General features: G+C 38.0%; 1 protein-coding gene across 1 annotated transcript in view; it reads left to right on the top strand.

The window, feature by feature from the left end:
- Positions 1-235: 235 nt before the first annotated feature.
- smash (smallish) overlaps positions 236-17635 on the top strand; it is a 598237-nt gene continuing 580837 nt past the window's right edge. The window contains exon 1 of the mRNA XM_069842563.1: positions 236-349. The gene's annotated coding sequence lies outside the window, so the exon portion shown is untranslated. The remainder of the gene's footprint in view (positions 350-17635) is intronic.

The raw sequence follows: 17635 nt of genomic DNA, 5'->3' as shown, positions 1-17635 counted from the left end.
ATTATTACAAATATCGATCATACTAACAATTAAATTGATGAAAAATTATTACAAATATCGGTCATACTAACAATTAAATTGATGAAAAATTATTACAAATATCGGCGAGCTGTGAGAATCCATTGTCTGTCCAGCCAGCGAGGCCATCTGGCGGCGGACGCGGCAACGAACGCTCCAGTGTCCCCACTCTGCGCTCCGGGCACCAAGCGAAGCTCCAGCCAGCTCCAAGTGAACAGCGAGGCAGTGCGAGACTAACACAGGTGTGAGGTGGTGGTGTGTTCGTGTCCTGAGTGCGAATCTTGTGCCTTGTGGATATGTAGAGCGCGCAGTACTCCGTGTTTCACAACAGGTGAGTGTGGCAATAAATATTCAGCACAAAAATCCTCTTTATGGATGACATTTCGTCGTAGCTGTCATTGTTTGCCCTGAGCCGTAAAAGTGAGAGGCTGTTCATGTAGTTACAGCTGCTTGCATGAGTCGGAAACGCGAAGGTACGTATTTTATTTCCAGGCAAAGTGGGGGGAAAAATACTGTGAGATTTTTTTTTTTAACGGAGTGAAGAAAGTATCAAATGTTGTGCAACTCGATGGGTGTCAGATCTGATTATATTGTTAATATGGCAGTGTTGTCGATTTTGAGGTTATACAGAACGAAAACAATGATCTGTCACTGAGGCGAACGCCAGCATCTAGCGTCTGGAGCCTGACGGTGTTACATACGATGTGTAGTAAAAGTCTGTGAGGTTGGAAACATGAATAAATACACTTTTTGTTAAGGAAAGCGTCGCCATTCCAGACTTACTCAAGCGATCATCGACGAATTTCCATACGATTTTCAACGCCATACTGACTGTGATGATGGGAGCCCCGGTTTGCGTACGTTGAATTTAATTTAATTTAATTTACAATCTACAAGCGTCATGGATACATAATACTTACAGAATAAATTTATAATTTAAAAATTCATTAACGTTATAAAATAACGTCTCTATCAAAATGTCGGCATGGTTGGCGCAGTTGATATAGCGCGGGTCTTTTATGCCCGAGGTTGCGGGTTCGATCCCGGGCTAGGTCGATGGTATTTAAGTGTGCTTAAATGGGCAGGCTCATGTCAGTAGATTTAATGGAATATAAAAGAACTGCAGAAAAAATTCCGGCACAATGGCAACGCTGATATAACCTTGGCAGATGCGAGCGTCGTTAAATAAAATATAACATTTTTTTTTATTTATTAACCAGCCAGAAATCTTCTCTTTAAAAGTGTTTTCATTCAAATGAAACAATTGCCGTGAAAATTTATGAAACATGTTTATAACCAATGACTTCATAATTTTTCATACATTTACTAAAACTGCTTTTGGGTATATTACAATAATCCGGTTGCCTAATAGGTATTATAAAAATGTACATCATTACGAAAAGGTGAAAGATGTAAATCATTTATCATACGCAATATCACAAGCGTTGTCGTCTTTTCGATAATTATTTACAAGCCCGTAGCGTGAGTGAGTTATCCAGAAAGATAAAAACTCGCGTGATACTTGAATCAGACTATTTCCCAAATAATAATAATAATAATAATAATAATAATAATAATAATAATAACTAGAAAGTAACGTATTTTAATATTTGATAAACTCGTTACAAAAGCAACTTTCCTGTGTTGAAAGTGTGTCCTGAAGATTTATAACATAATTATATTAGGCCTACAGTAAAATAAGGTATTTAATTTACTAACTTTAATTGCCCAACATGGCCTTGGCCTCCTGCAATATTAAGGCTAGTTCGCAATAAACCGGGAACGGAAACCACAACGAAAACGAGAACGGAAATAATGTTAAAATAAATGTATTTAAATGTGAGCATTCACAATAGTTAATGCTCACATTTAAATACATTTATTTTAACATTATTCTCGTTCTCGTTGTCGTTTCCGTTCCCGATTTATTGTGAACCAGCCTTTAAATTCATGACCAAACATTTGACAATCACTATAAAAAAATTAAACAAATTCATTATTTGAGATTAAAACTGTACATTTTATTTTGAAGCAGGACTAGGAGGCCTATTTTCATTTAACGAATTATCAACAAAATGTGAATTCTTGTGATATTTGAATAAAAGTATTTCGAGAATATAATAAATAATTTACAACATACAAAAACAGATTATATCATAAATTGCACTTACATTTAAAGAGTCCACTACAAGAATGATGGATGTCACTTTCTTGTCGAAAATGAACCAAGACTGTCAATGCATAGCTTAAGACATATAGAATGTACATAGAGAGTTATATGGCATTAACACTGATAGTCATTGTCCAGTAATGATCGGAAAATCACAGTTAAGTTTGAGCGCTAAGCATTTCAAACTTTCAATTGCTTCTTCTGCAAAATGTATTCCAAATGACATCCATCATTCTTGCAGTGGACTCTTCATTTGCTAGCATGACTACCACGCAATATCACGGCCCACTGTTAAGGAAACATTGCAAATGTGTTACATCTGAACATCGGATGCGACAAGATATTAAACAAAAGTGCATCAACTGCGAAAAATTACAGTTGATAGCTTTGATTGATTGAAATTCAATAGATTCTTGCATCACATATTTATTATATGAGGTCTCGCCAACCTCAATAGATTCTTATACTCCAAAAAGCACACTTATGAGGCAATTAGGCTAGGAGATAATGGGGTAGGGTGGCCAGTTCTTTTCCCCTTCCATTGCATACATCGCCAATTAGCTACATAGATAATTCATAATATTTATAGACACATGTTACATTTACAATCATCATTTTCTTATTCAATGAAATAAGGCTTATCGTGTTTCAAAAACTATGAATATACCTACTTACGGCTTTAGGAACCGGGGGTTCATTGCCGTCCTCACATAAGCCCGAAATCGAAAAAAATCGAAAAATCGAAAGTGAATTTGGAGGACAAATTTAAATAGTACGCAAAACGCGTCCTTGCAAGGGGTTGGGGGCTGTACAAAACTAAGTATGTGAGCTCCAAGCCTGTTGGCAACTAGTCTCACTCCGGGTTACGCTGCTCCCCTGAGGGAGCTCTAGAAAATTTTGAAGGGGAAGCCGAAATTGGACGTAACCTCTAGGTACCACATACGCGAGAGGGACTGAGATTTGATCAAGTGATCACGGAACGGGGCGAGGAGGAGTTGGCTGGTGTTTGCCGTTAGGATGGCAAGACGCCGTCATCTGTTGTTCGATGACAAAGCATGTGAAGGCCGTCGGAAGAAGCGCCGTGAAATCTGCAATTTGAGAGGTCCCTGTCCTTTCAATTTGCGACTAATTGAGTAACCTCGTATATTTAATAGACTATTTATAGTATCTGAACTAGGGCATACGTCGTTTATAATAAGGGGGGAGTATATATATGGGGAATGGCATATAGGTCCGTGGCCCACTTCTTATAGGGCTCATCCCGACATTTGTCTTACGCCTGAGGAAAACCACGGAATACCTTAGGCGAGATGAGTTGTCTCATGTATAAAAGACTAGCCCGCCATCGTTCCCCATCTTAACCAAGATCAATCCAATCTCCATCATCATATCCCACCTCCCTCAAACCCATTTTAATATTATCCTCCCATCTACGTCTCGGCCTCCCCAAAGGTCTTTTTCCCTGCGGCTTCCCAACTAACACTCTATTGAAAATGCCTACTATTCCCTAAAAAAATCAAAGCATATTCAATAATTAACTGAAAATAAGCAAAATATGTCACTTTCACTTAATTCCTAGGTGTAGTATAATATTATTATCTCAGAGGTTTTCAGTTACTTTTTTTTTTTTTTTTTTTTCCAGGGAAACAGAAATTTTAGTGTTGCGATGCGGGCAGGAAAAATATTTTATAGACCTATTCAAATGCTTGAAGAAAAATTGTTTCCATATTAGGTTAGACCTAATAGTCGATTCAGTAGTTTCACCAGAATCTCTTCCAGTGTATCAATTTTTTCCATAACTTGTCTCGTCCAGAAGGACATCTCGTCCAATCCTATTTGTCCCCTATACTTTTTCCTCATCCAATAGTCATTTTATGTAATTTAATATGATAGTGCACAAATGCATGCACATTTTAATTTTTTTTATTTTAGTAGGTTATTTTACGACGCTTTATCAACAGCTTAGGTTATTTACCGTCTGAATGAGATGAAGGTGATAATGCCGGTGAAATGAGTCCGGGGTCCAACACCGAAAGTTACCCAGCATTTGCTCATATTGGGTTGAGGGAAAATCCCGGAAAAAACCTCAACCAGGTAACTTGCCCCGACCGGGAATCGAACCCGGGCCACCTGGTTGCATGCAAATTAAATTTAGATTTGTAGAAATTTTACATTGGACTAATTTATTTTTGATGAAATGAGAATTGGACGAAATGTCTTTCTGGACGAGTTTTTCCATAGGACAAACATAAGATTGGACCAAAAGTCTTGGACGAACTGCCCTCAGATAGAATCTTTTTCTTTTTACTAGAATAGTCCATACTACCATCCCTAAAATATTTTACTATTCCTCTAGAATCACCCGGTATAGTATTGGAAGAACATAAGCACCCTGAGAGAATGTGGCCATCAACGCAACTCTCTTTAAGTGCACCGTCCGCTGAATGGCAAAGGTTTAACACCTGGTGACATCAAGTGGGATTTGTAAAGATTGCATTTTCCTGGGAACTCCAGTATCCCCTATATCGTTCCGTCATGACTACATTGCTCACTTTCAACTACATTATCAGTGCAGAAAGAGACTGAAGATCATTGTACCGTAGAATTTTATTAGGGACACAATAGCCATGAAACTTCAACAGAACTAAATTAAATGTGCGTCAGGCTTGGAATCAGGCACGTCTATTAGTCATATACGATATTTGGACGACAAAGTTTAAGAGGAATTCGAAAGTTGAAATATAGAGGAGACAGAGTGCGTAGATACGTTCCAGAAGAATATAGTAATCTGTGTTTCATTAACTCGTGACAGCCTCAAACAATTACAGTATACTCTGTTATCCGATCGTGATTTCGAGACTTCGTAAATGATATGAACTCGAGAGAAGCACGATTTGAAATCTTCGTTGTGCAATACATTACATTTGACAATTAAATCATAAGGAATCGTGCCTTCACTATTTAGAAACAATTTAGTTTGATGAAATGACAACCACAAATGTCAGCAGATGTGTTCCATCCACATTCTTTCCACTGGTTACACGTGATGTAGTTGAGGGAAAGGTGTGAGTTGAATGAAAACGAAGAAATTTTAAATAGCCTTCTCTAATTAATATACCGGGTGTCCCAAAAGTCCAAGCATTAAATTTAAGTGATGGTAGAAGAGACTAAAACAAACTTTATTTTTTTTTTGTCGGACAACTTGGTAGGATATCGCTTAGTATCATCTTCTCTTCTGCTAACAACGCCACACCAGCAAATCTTATGCTATGCACTCTTATTTTTCTTTCTCGTACTATCACCCCTAGAATGTTCTGAAAACAGTTCTTCACTGAATCCTCCAAGTAGATGTTGAACAGGGTAGGTGATAAAGGGCATCCTTATCATACTCCTCCCCCTATTCCACTTCCCTTTGACATTTCTTCTCCTATCCTGAGTCGTTGTTTTATACAGAGACATCATTTTATTTTTACTAACATTTCTAATATTAACCTGGCTATACTTTTTGATTAAGGGTTGAGAACCGGAAATACCGTTTGCTACCCCCTTCCACAACTGAAGTTCGATGATACTGGAGTAAAATACAAACAAATCACTTTACTAGGTATAGGAGGGAAGAAAAGTAGTTCATCCATTTACGTAAACTAGGAAATATCGCGATTTTGAGTTTGACAATTTTCATTAGGTTCTTGTTTAATCAAAATACAGTACTGTATTAACAATAAGTGTTTTTACTCACGAATTGAGCTATCCATTCGGACGTATTCATTATGCAGTGTATATTATACTGTTACAGTACATTAGCGTACAATATCGAGAATGAAGTTAAATTGAAAAATAATCATACTATGAATATTTAAACACATTTTTTTTTTAAATGGTGGTCATTCATTTCGATACAGACTTCAGTTCTTTTGTGCATATTATCGCACTATATACTGTTGTACCTAATTCCAATTACCAATTTCGTCCTTCGTACGAATAACTCATGTTGAAATAATTCTGTACCTACTCTATAAAAGAGTACCTTACGTACTGTAAATTCACTTATGCCAGATCCGAAAAGATAAAATTACTCAGACATGCTATCTACTGGGGAAATCACGTGACAGTTAATTACTTAACGAGGTCCTTTTATTTAGGCCTAAGTTATTTTAATATAATATTATAGACGTCCAATTCCTAACAGAAAATGTTTTCAGAAAAGAGCTAAGACAGCCCAGCCACTAGCCTTTACAGAGGGGCGAGCAAAGCGGGTGGGGGAAACCGGGATGCGACGTAGGCAAATGGATGACAGTACCTATGCGAAAATATGATTCAATATTGAAAGCTCTTTCGTCACTGGAAAACGCGAATATATTTCTGGAACGTACTATACTCACTAATTCAGTACTGCTTACTATGACTATAAGGCGACTTTGACTGCATACGCGGTCTTGGTTCTGTGTGAAGAACGGTTGGAAGTTTACTGTTAGAGGGGGTGGGAGTGAAGTACATTCAAAAACTCAGTAAAAATAAAATGATGTCCCTGTATAAATGTTACTGAATAACCTCCTCTGATTCCAATCCACACCAATTTTCTTTAGGATCCCCATACGTTTCCTGCAATGCATTCTGTCAAAAGTCTTTTCCAAGTTACAAAATACTACTTACACTTCTTTATTTCTCTCTAGTTTTTTTCGCTGATTGTTCGCAGCATCCCGATTGCATCTGTCGTACCTTTCCCTCGGTGTAATGTCTCTTAATTGCTGGTAAGAGATGTTTTCTTCTGTGATTTTTAGAACATAAGTTCACGTCTTTGTAATGTTGTCTGCAGCTTCATTTTCGGGTATGTTATAATGAGTTATAGTTCACTTAAATACAACAGTAGACAGATACTTACTGACTATTGCAACATATATGTTTTCAGTTAAGTTTCCGGTTTAAATTCCTCTAGTGACTGTCGAACTGTGGTTACACATTGAACATGACTGAGGAACAAAAACAAAATATCGCGGTTTCACAGTGGATGAAAACGTTATAACACTGTCCAATTATCGTTCACGAACATTAATCGAATTCCGATAAACATGATTTCGAATATGGTTCTTGATTTCCGTTATCTGGCTCACCTTCGGTTTTCTTCAGGCCAGATAATTGAGACTTCTTGGCTTGCTGTAATAAATCTCCTCTTCACTGAAGGTGTGTTCGTGGTCGACAAGGTCGGCAATGATCCAACATACTGATCATGCAATTAGAAAGCATGGGAACCAAGCAAACTTCAAATAATTTATCATACGCTAATGCTGCAACTATTGAACAATTATTTTACATAAATTTTACTACAACTTTCAGTAAAATAACAGTGTAAATAATGATGAATTGAAGAGGTGGATTCCAAAGTGTCGTAAGTCATTTTTTTAAGGATTTATTCACGTTTTAATTTATCCTTTTCAAGCCTATATACAGAGTGTTTCCGAGATGGTGTTACAAACTTTCAGGGATGTTCGGGAAAGGCACATGTATAAATTTGAGATCAGGAACCATGGTCCGAAAATGACCGAGTCGAAAGCTATAAGCAAAAATAGTTGTGTGGAAATGGAATTATAATTTGGCACCACGTGCCCTCTTATCTTTAACCTTTGGAACAGTCGTGGAAAGATGGTATGGGCCGGATGTCTCCTACGTGGGAACTTGTCCCGATACAATCTCTGAGCTTGTCTACTGTTCCCATTGGCTCATCCGTATTCGAAAATCAGATCTGCTTATTCCGTGCACTCCTCCATTTCACTAGGACTGATCGACTGGACACTGCAACTTGTAGGGAAACAATTCTTCATAACATAAAACTATACTGAAATAGACCCATTACAATGGACGTATTGTTACTTAGTTACCATTACAGTATAGTTTTGCGAAGGCTTTGGAATAATATTGCTCTAAATTCTCAATGCAAAAAATGTTGTACAAGACACGTTTGTGAAGTGCATTAAAAAATCTCGGAAATTTAATGAGAGGATAAATTAGGTTCAGCCTCTAATTTCGGTATATTTCCTGCGAAGAGCTTCCCCACAAAGCAATTTCACCCATTAGTTTCGACTGTATGCCGTCACAACAATACACAGAAGACGCACTGTCCGGCGGAGCCCCAATTTCGTATGCATTAATTTGTGGAAATACTCCTATTAACTCCTTTATTTACGCGATGCGATAACATAGCAACAACATGCAAAGCCTTCTTAGAACTTCTGTCACACAATTTTTGTTTCATAGCGTTCGACTCGCATCCTTACGTAAAAAGTTTCATTTCAAAATGTATCGACAGGCCTTCATATTTGTAAATCATACCTGTTGAAGTTACAAATTATAATAACATTATTTATGAATAGTAAGTTTAAAAGAAATGTAAATGTTTGTAATACAATATAGTAGGTAAGTAGGAGGTATTGTACTATGGTGTAACTGCGTGGTCCAGGCGTCATACATTGAACTATACTTGTTTTTTTTTAAAGATGGGACATGACAGGAGCGTTGCGATCGGAAAAACAACTCAATGCCACATAGCGTGGTAGGCCTGTTGCTATGGTAACAACGGTTGAGTTGCCAAACTTATAGTTGCCACGTGTCGAGTGCTTAATAACTCTCTTGGCGACATTTATTGTGCACACAATGTTAGCATTGATACGTTTCGTCTTTGATTCTCTGTCGATTTTGTATTTTTTTTTTTTTTTACCTTTGCGTCAATTGTCAATGAATGTTTTAACGTCAGCCATCTTAACGACAATTGCTACCTTCCATCAGCTGGCAGCGTCGTAGTCCATATTGGCAACATGGCACTGTAGTTCCAAGCTCGGCCGGTTAACTGTCATGTCCCATCTTTCAAAAAAACAAGTATAATGTTAGGGAATGAGCACTGATTCTATACTAAAAGCCAGGTTATGAACCGACTAAACCGGAAGCAACGTTCTGTTGGTCTCTTTCTGAGCTAGCTCTGTTGCCATATAGTGGGGCGAGATTCAAAGCGTGTTCAGCGTTTGTCACCGATATGTTTAAAATAACTACTGTCTATAGTTCTCGATAACACTATCTACAATATTAGTAATTAAAATTACTGTTTTTAAGAAAGCACGAGCTAATGACGCTGGTACGAAATGCGACTCATAATGCACGTGGTACTGCAAATGAACTGGCTACACTGTCTCCGTGATTCCGTTGCCAGATTTTCGTTAGCAGACGACATTTTCACGCGAGGTCCAATGAAAAGCTCCGTTCTCGTTCTCCCCTCCATCCCCCACACTCAACGTGTCATCACTGCACAGGCTACCCCTCTAACCCGCACTTTCCTCTCGCCCATCCAACTACTTCCTGTTTCGTCGGTTCATAACCTGGCTTTTAGTATAGCTTTGGTGGGGTAAGAATTAATATTCTCATAATTTCAGTCAGTGTATGGGACCAGTGCTCACCCAGCATCATGGTGAATTTGAAGAGGTCGTTTTTCGTAAACCAGTTTTAACGGCTGGGGAGAATCATCTTGCTAACCACACTGGCTGGATGATCGTTCACCTCTGGTGACGCATATGGACGTAAGGCGAACATTTGGCTGGTAGTGATATGGATTATTTTTTGTGTGCGAAGAATGTGGGTATTGCCCTGAGAAGTACAGGAGGCGGAAGTCTGCAGTAAAATGAGACGAAATACAGGATTTCCGCAACAATACCGAAGATTTAGTAATCTTAGTGGAACGATTGATGTCACACTTCTTGTAATAAATAATATTTCGCCTACTCGACTGTCGACTGTTGGGGAGTGAGACGTCAGTGTGCGGTGTTAACACAATTCCGCGTACAGTTAACCCAACAAGCAGCCTTCCGCTTGTGCACACCTACAAATTTCCTTTCTGTCACAATTGTATATGCTAATTTCTGAGGAGGGACGTATATGGTAACAAGTCTTGTTGGCCTCTGATGTTCGAGCTTTCCATGTAGCTGAAGTAGCGTAACCTCCAGCCCGAATTCTGCTGACTGCTCATGTACAGTTAGAAAACAAAGAAAATACTGTTTCCATGCTCTCGCACTTTTCTACAGTATTACTCGCTACATTCAAGATACTTAAAAGTAATCCAGTTATACTTATATAATAATAATAATAATAATAATAATAATAATAATAATAATAAATGTGTCTTAGTGAACCTTACAGCAGAGTCCGTATAGACCAGTTTCTATCTGATGTTTTTCCAATTCACTGCGGGCTAAAGCAAGGAGATGCACTATCACCTTTACTTTTTAACTTCGCTCTAGAATATGCCATTAGGAAAGTTCAGGATAACAGAGAGGGTTTGGAATTGAACGGGTTACATCAGCTGCTTGTCTATGCGGATGACGTGAACATGTTAGGAGAAAATCCACAAGCGATTAGGGAAAACACGGAAATTCTACTTGAAGCAAGTAAAACGATAGGGTTGGAAGTAAATCCCGAAAAGACTAAGTATATGATTATGTCTCGTGACCAGAATATTGTACGAAATTGAACTATAAAAATTGGAGATTTATCCTTCGAAGAGGTGGAAAAATTCAAATATCTTGGAGCAACAGTAACAAATATAAATGACACTCGGGAGGAAATTAAACGCAGAATAAATATGGGAAATGTCTGTTATTATTCAGTTGAGAAGCTCTTGTCATCTAGTCTGCTATCAAAAAATCTGAAAGTTAGCATTTATAAAACAGTTATATTACCGGTTGTTCTGTATGGCTGTGAAACTTGGACTCTCACTTTGAGAGAGGAACATAGGTTAAAAGTGTTTGAGAATAAGGTGCTTAGGAAAATATTTGGGGCTAAGAGGGATGAAGCTACAGGAGAATGGAGAAAGTTACACAACACAGAACTGCACGCTTTTGTATTCTTCACCTGACATAATTAGGAACATTAAATCCAGACGTTTGAGATGGGCAGGGCATGTATGGGGGAATCCAGAAATGCATATAGAGTGTTAGTTGGGAGGCCGGAGGGAAAAAGACCTATGGGGAGGCCGAGACGTAGATGGGAGAATAATATTAAAATGGATTTGAGGGAGGTGGGATATGATGGTAGAGACTGGATTAATCTTGCTCAGGATAGGGACCAACGGCGGGCTTATGTGAGGGCGGCAATGAACCTCCGGGTTCCTTAAAAGCCAGTAAGTAAGCAATAATAATAATAATAATAATAATAATAATAATAATAATAATAATAATAATAATAATAATAATAATAATCTTCATCATCATCATCCTTTCAAGTAGTAGGCCTAGTGGCCTGTTACGGTCTCCAACCATCTTTCGTGAGGTCTTCCAATAGTCTTTTCCCTCGTGGTGGTGTAGTGAAGCAGCTACCTATACCTTTTCCACATGTATTTCAGAATTGGTCAGTTTAATTTCAGAAAGCGTCATTTCTATTTCAGATTAATCAATTGTATTTCAGAAAGAATTATTTGTATTTCAGATTCGTCAATTGTCCATGTTGAATCTTTCGTACACTACTTTCAACACTTGAATATAAATAATTGATTAAAAGAAGATCTTACTCGAGTTAATTATGTAAGCATGTGTGGCTTACAGCTGTTTCGGTGCTACTTGACAACAAAGTTGACAAGTTGACAACAAACACACCTTCAAAATATACAGAAAACCAACCAACCACCACCACACACATACACAACACATCTAATCACCCCACACAACACAAACATGCTGCATTCAGATACACAGATTATACTCAACATACCCATGAGCCAAAAACACTACAATGATGAAGTAAACACAATCAAATACATAACACAAGAAAATGGTTACAACCCAAACATAATAGACATCATAAGGAAGACAAAACAAAAACTCAACAAACACAAAAACACACAAAACACAACACAAACACAAGAAATATATCACACTAACATACGAAAAAAAAAAAACACAAACTCAAGATGGCATCCTCATTCAGAAAACAGAAATACAACATAATAGCATACAGAAAAGAAAACACACTACAAAGACATCTCAACACACAAACAACACAAACAAATAAATACAACCACACAGGTGTATACAAACTCACATGCAATAGTTGCGACAATTTCTACATTGGACAGACAGGCAGATCATTCCAAACTCGATACAAAGAACACATTAAAGCAATAACCAGAGGGCACATTACATCTACATATGCCGATCACATAACTAATGCTAACCACACATACAGTAACATAAATACAGACATGGAAACCCTACACATACAACCCAAAAACCAAAAACTCAACACACTAGAACAACATGAAATATACAGACACACTAAAACACACCCTAATCAAATTCTCAACACACAGATCAATTTCAGAACACACACACTATTTGACACAACTCTTCATCACACGAACGCACCCACACAACAGGCAGCGAAGTTGAGATTGCGCCGAGATCTAGTAGGCTCTGAGAATGGTGTCAAGTAGCACCGAAACAGATGTAAGCCGCACATGCTTAAATAATTAACACGAGTAAGATCGCCATTTAATCAATTATTTACCATCAGTTGTATTTCAGAACCCGCCTATTGTATTGCAGATTCGTCAATTGTATTTCAGAATGCGTCATTTGTATTTCAGATTAGTTACTTGTATTTCAGAAGTTATGAATTATATTTCAGAAAGTGTTAACAGTATTTCAGAATAGCATCAGCCTTAGTTCTTCTTCCAGAGGTCCACAGAATATGTTCCTTTTTATATTAAAAGCTTCCTTTGCCATTGTTATCCTTTTTTAAACTATGGAGTAATAATGGACTGAACAGTTAACGTGAGGATCTCTCAGAAATCGAAGGACGGCAATATCGTTAAGAATCCATCAACTGAGTGATCAACGGCTGATCCTAAAACTGGGAAAACCTCGATGTGGCCGGGACTGCAACACTCGGCTCGTTACGCAAGGTGTCAGTGACTCCTGGTGAATGTAGCCGTAAACAAAAGAATATTGCGGACATGCGAACAGGCGTGAGGGAAGCAAAAAATCGGCAATACTTTCTCCATACGACGTGATTACCGTGTTACACCTGTGATGCAGCCCTGTGTATTCAGGATTTATTGAAATTTGTTTTACTTTTCAACATTAAGCATGAAGGATTTTGTGTATAATTGGGGAAAGTGCGCAGGAACTCTTTTGTCACTTACTTACTTACTTACTTACTTACTTACTTACTTACTTACAAATGGCTTTTAGGAACCCGAAGGTTCATTGCCGCCCTCACATAAGCCCGCCAGCGGTCCCTATCCTGTGCAAGATTAATCCAGTCTCTATCATCATACTCCACCTCCCTCAAATCCATTTTAATATTATCCTCCCATCTACGTCTCGGCCTTCCTAAAGGTCTTTTTCCCTCCGGTCTCCCAACTAACACTCTATATGCATTTTTGGATTCGCCCATACGTGCTACATGCCCTGCCCATCTCAAACGTCTGGATTTAATGTTCCTAATTATGTCAGGTGAAGAATACAATGCGTGCAGTTCTGTGTTGTGTAACTTTCTCCATTCTCCTGTAACTTCATCCCGCTTAGCCCCAAATATTCGCATTAGCACCTTATTCTCAAACACCCTTAACCTATGTTCCTCTCTCAGAGTGAGAGTCCAAGTTTCACAACCATACAGAACAACCGGTAATATAACTGTTTTATAAATTCTAACTTTCAGATTTTTGGACAGCAGACTGGATGATAAGAGCTTCTCAACCGAATAATAACACGCATTTCCCATATTTATTCTGCGTTTAATTTCCTCCCGAGTGTCATTTATATTTGTTACTGTTGCTCCATGATATTTGAATTTTTCCACCTCTTCAAAGAATAAATCTCCAATTTTTATATTTCCATTTCGTACAATATTCTGGTCACGAGACATAATCATATACTTTGTCTTTTCGGCATTTACTTCCAAACCGATCGCTCTACTTGCTTCAAGTAAAATTTCCGTGTTTTCCCTAATCGTTTGTGTATTTTCTCCTAACATATTCACGTCATCCGCATAGACAAGAAGCTGATGTAACCCGTTCAATTCCAAACCCTGCCTGTTATCCTGAACTGTTATCCGGTTAATCTAAAGATTAAGTTAAGTTTATAACACCGGTTCATGTACATTCACTAAGAACCGGTATTATAAACTTAACTTAATCTTTAGATTAACCGTGTTTATAATACCGGGCTTAAAACATAATCCGGTTTAGATCATTCGTTGAAAGGTTGAAATGCGGGCTACGGAGATTTCTTTTATCAATTCTTTGACAGTACAACCACAGTCTAGTATATACAGTCACGAAGCTCAATACATAGTAAATATGCATCCATAGATAGTTGCTAACCACTAGGATCACTACTACCGCTTCATCACAGACAATGCGAAATAGTACCTGCACAGTCTATTGTTCCTAGTACCCTCACAACTCAAGCTTCGTGACCGTACAGGCTATACTAGACTGTGGTATAACACTCGGAACTCTGGTGATTCACGAGAATGTCCGAGATCATTTTCACATTAAAAGTAAGCTTACCATACGTCCATTAAAAATGGGATAGTCTCCTTTTTGGCCTTAGCTGTCCGGCGTCCCTGTAATTTTTGTCGGCACGCTCAAAAGTTCCGTGTTTTAATCAAACTTTATTTCATAATATAAAACTCAATAATTTCTCTGATGTTTACTTCATAAATTAACAATAGAGGAAAAAAATTAGCTTCGGTGCCGGGGATCGAATCCGGATCCTTGGTTCTACGCACCAAGAGCTCTTACCACTGAGCTACGCCGAAATTCAATCCACAGCACCGGATCGAATCCCTCTTCTCAAGTGTTTTTCCCTTTGTGGCCTGACTCCTTGTTGACATATATATATATATATATATATATATATATATATATATATATATATATATATATATATATATATATATATATATATATTTGTTGTTGTTGTTTAGTCAACTGTCCGAAGACATGTTTGAACCTCATAAGTAACACCGATAAGGCATCACTCACGAGGCAACTATACCTGGTAAGGTTTATCTTGTCTCAATAGCAATAAAACCAAGTCCCTTCAAATGAGGGTGGAGATTATAGGAGGGTTGTAAATTTTCAGGATTCCTTTCAAAACCTTGTTATTGTACAGGCTACTGGATCTCAATTTCTTGAAAGACAAGCTCAGTGACGGAACTACACAGTACGAAGAGAGATATTTTGTAATTTTATTTTGCGCTACAGAATGTATCAACTAGTCCCTTCCGCCACTGGATGGATGGGCGGCATCACTCCATTCCTCCATCGCCATAACAATACAGACGAAGTAAGACATATCTCCTTTCTCTCTCTTTTCACAGTGAGTCAAGATACATCACACAGACTTTAGGCCAGTAGATAATGGGGTAGGGTGGCCAGTTCCTTTCCCCCTCCAATGCATACATCGCCCATTAGCTACATATTCCACTAATCAGACCTCAGATGCATACAAACAATTGTTCTTCCTCAGACACATATCGACAAGCGAGATGTACTACCTGATAATAGATATACATATCAGCCAGAACCTCAATCAGAGGTAATTGACATATATTATAACCATATATTATGGTATAATAACCATTTTTACCATAACAGATAAATTCTGTAGGACCAAAAATTAATCTTTACGTAGATTCTTCGCCCAACAGTGCATATATGTGGAATCCCGGCCACCAAGTCACTCAATTGAGTGCGCTCCTTGTATAATGGCAGTTGACTTAATATATGTCAACATACAGGGTTAGTTAAAAGTCCCGCATCACTTAAGTAACTTTTGAAGCATGTGATTCAGTGGCATGAAACTTGGTATATGGAGACAACTATATACTAAGAACTCAATAAAGGTATTGCCGAGTTTTTTCTTCTTCCGGTTTAACCGGAAGTAGCTCCAACCCTCTTATTTTAAAAGGAACACCCAATATATTATTTTTATTTCTGAATAATGCTCATTAAGAGCTTTTCAATAATTACCCTAGAGCTCAGCCTGGAAATCAAACCCGGGACCTATAGATCAGGAAACCAGCAGCTGCACACCAGATTACGAAGGCAGTCTATAATTTGTTGTCCACACCTGTGGAGTAACGGTCAGCGCGTCTGGCCGTGAAACCAGGTGGCCCGGGTTCGAATCCCGGTCGGGGCAAGTTACCTGGTTGAGATTTTTTCCGGGGTTTTCCCTCAACCCAATATGAGCAAATGCTGGGTTATTTTTCGGTGCTGGACCCCGGACTCATTTCACCGTCATTATCACCTTCATCTCATTCAGACGCTAAATAACCTTAGATGTTGATACAGCGTCGTAAAATAACCTAATAAAATATAAATATAATTTTTTGACAAAACGTGGTTAAATTGTGATATTTCAAATTCAATAAAACTTTGTCCAAAAGTAACATTATTTCCTCCAGACGGAAGGTCGTTCTTTTTTCTTTCAAAGCCTGCTAACATATGTCAACAATCGTCAAAGCAACGTCTGTGTTTTGTTTTCGTTCTCACGGAATGAGATGAGAGAAGTGGGTCTGCGACAATCGACAGCTCCTCGCGATGCTTGCGGTGTCCTTGGAAGGTCATGCCACGAGCCTAGCACCGCTCGTCTTTTGTTAGCAGCGAGGCAAACATCTGAATGTCACATGTGACATTCCTATTCCTTCATTGTGCACGCTCTCACCGGGAGAGGAAAATATCTTTCACAGCTGCTCCCATCTTGTAAATCGGTCAAGTTTACTGTCTGAACACCAGACCTGGATTCGTGTCCACGGGATAAAAAAAGGCAGACTTCTTGTGGAGAAGCCGACCTTGCAGCAGTAGCATTTGGAATGTCAGAAAATGAGCGGTCATGCAAGTACACAACCCCTAAAAGCTATCAATTTCGATTACACCAGTCTTTCCGACGTAGATTAGCGTGTAAGAGGGCCTTAGGCTAGAAATGTTTAGTTTAAATGTAGTTCTGTTTATAAGTATGCATAAGGATGTAATTATTTGACTTATTTGAACTGTTGTATCAGTGAAGCGAGGTGAGTCAGTGAAGTTATGGTTTTACAGTGCAGTGAACAGTTCCGATCAGTGATAATTTATAGCGTCAATGAAATGTGTTCTATAGTGTCAGTGAAATGTGTTACAGAGTGTCAGTGAAATGTGTGCTAAAGTGTCAGTGAAATGCGTCATAGTGCCACTACAGGGAATGAGATGAGAGTAAAGTGAAAGACTATTGAAACTTATGTAGGACCTATAGATAATTATGTAGGTTGTATTGTAAAATTAGGTATTTTATTTTATGTTTTATTATTATTGTGTTAAATTGTATTGTGTATTTTTATTGTATTGTGTGTAAAATTGTATATGTGTTGTAAAATTGTATTGTGTATTGTAAATTTTATTGTGTATTGGTTATCATTTTATTGTGTATT

The sequence above is a fragment of the Periplaneta americana genome, chromosome 12, assembly GCF_040183065.1.
Source record: "Periplaneta americana isolate PAMFEO1 chromosome 12, P.americana_PAMFEO1_priV1, whole genome shotgun sequence".
In the NCBI taxonomy this organism is placed as follows: domain Eukaryota; kingdom Metazoa; phylum Arthropoda; class Insecta; order Blattodea; family Blattidae; genus Periplaneta; species Periplaneta americana.
This window is presented reverse-complemented; position numbering and strand designations above follow the sequence as displayed.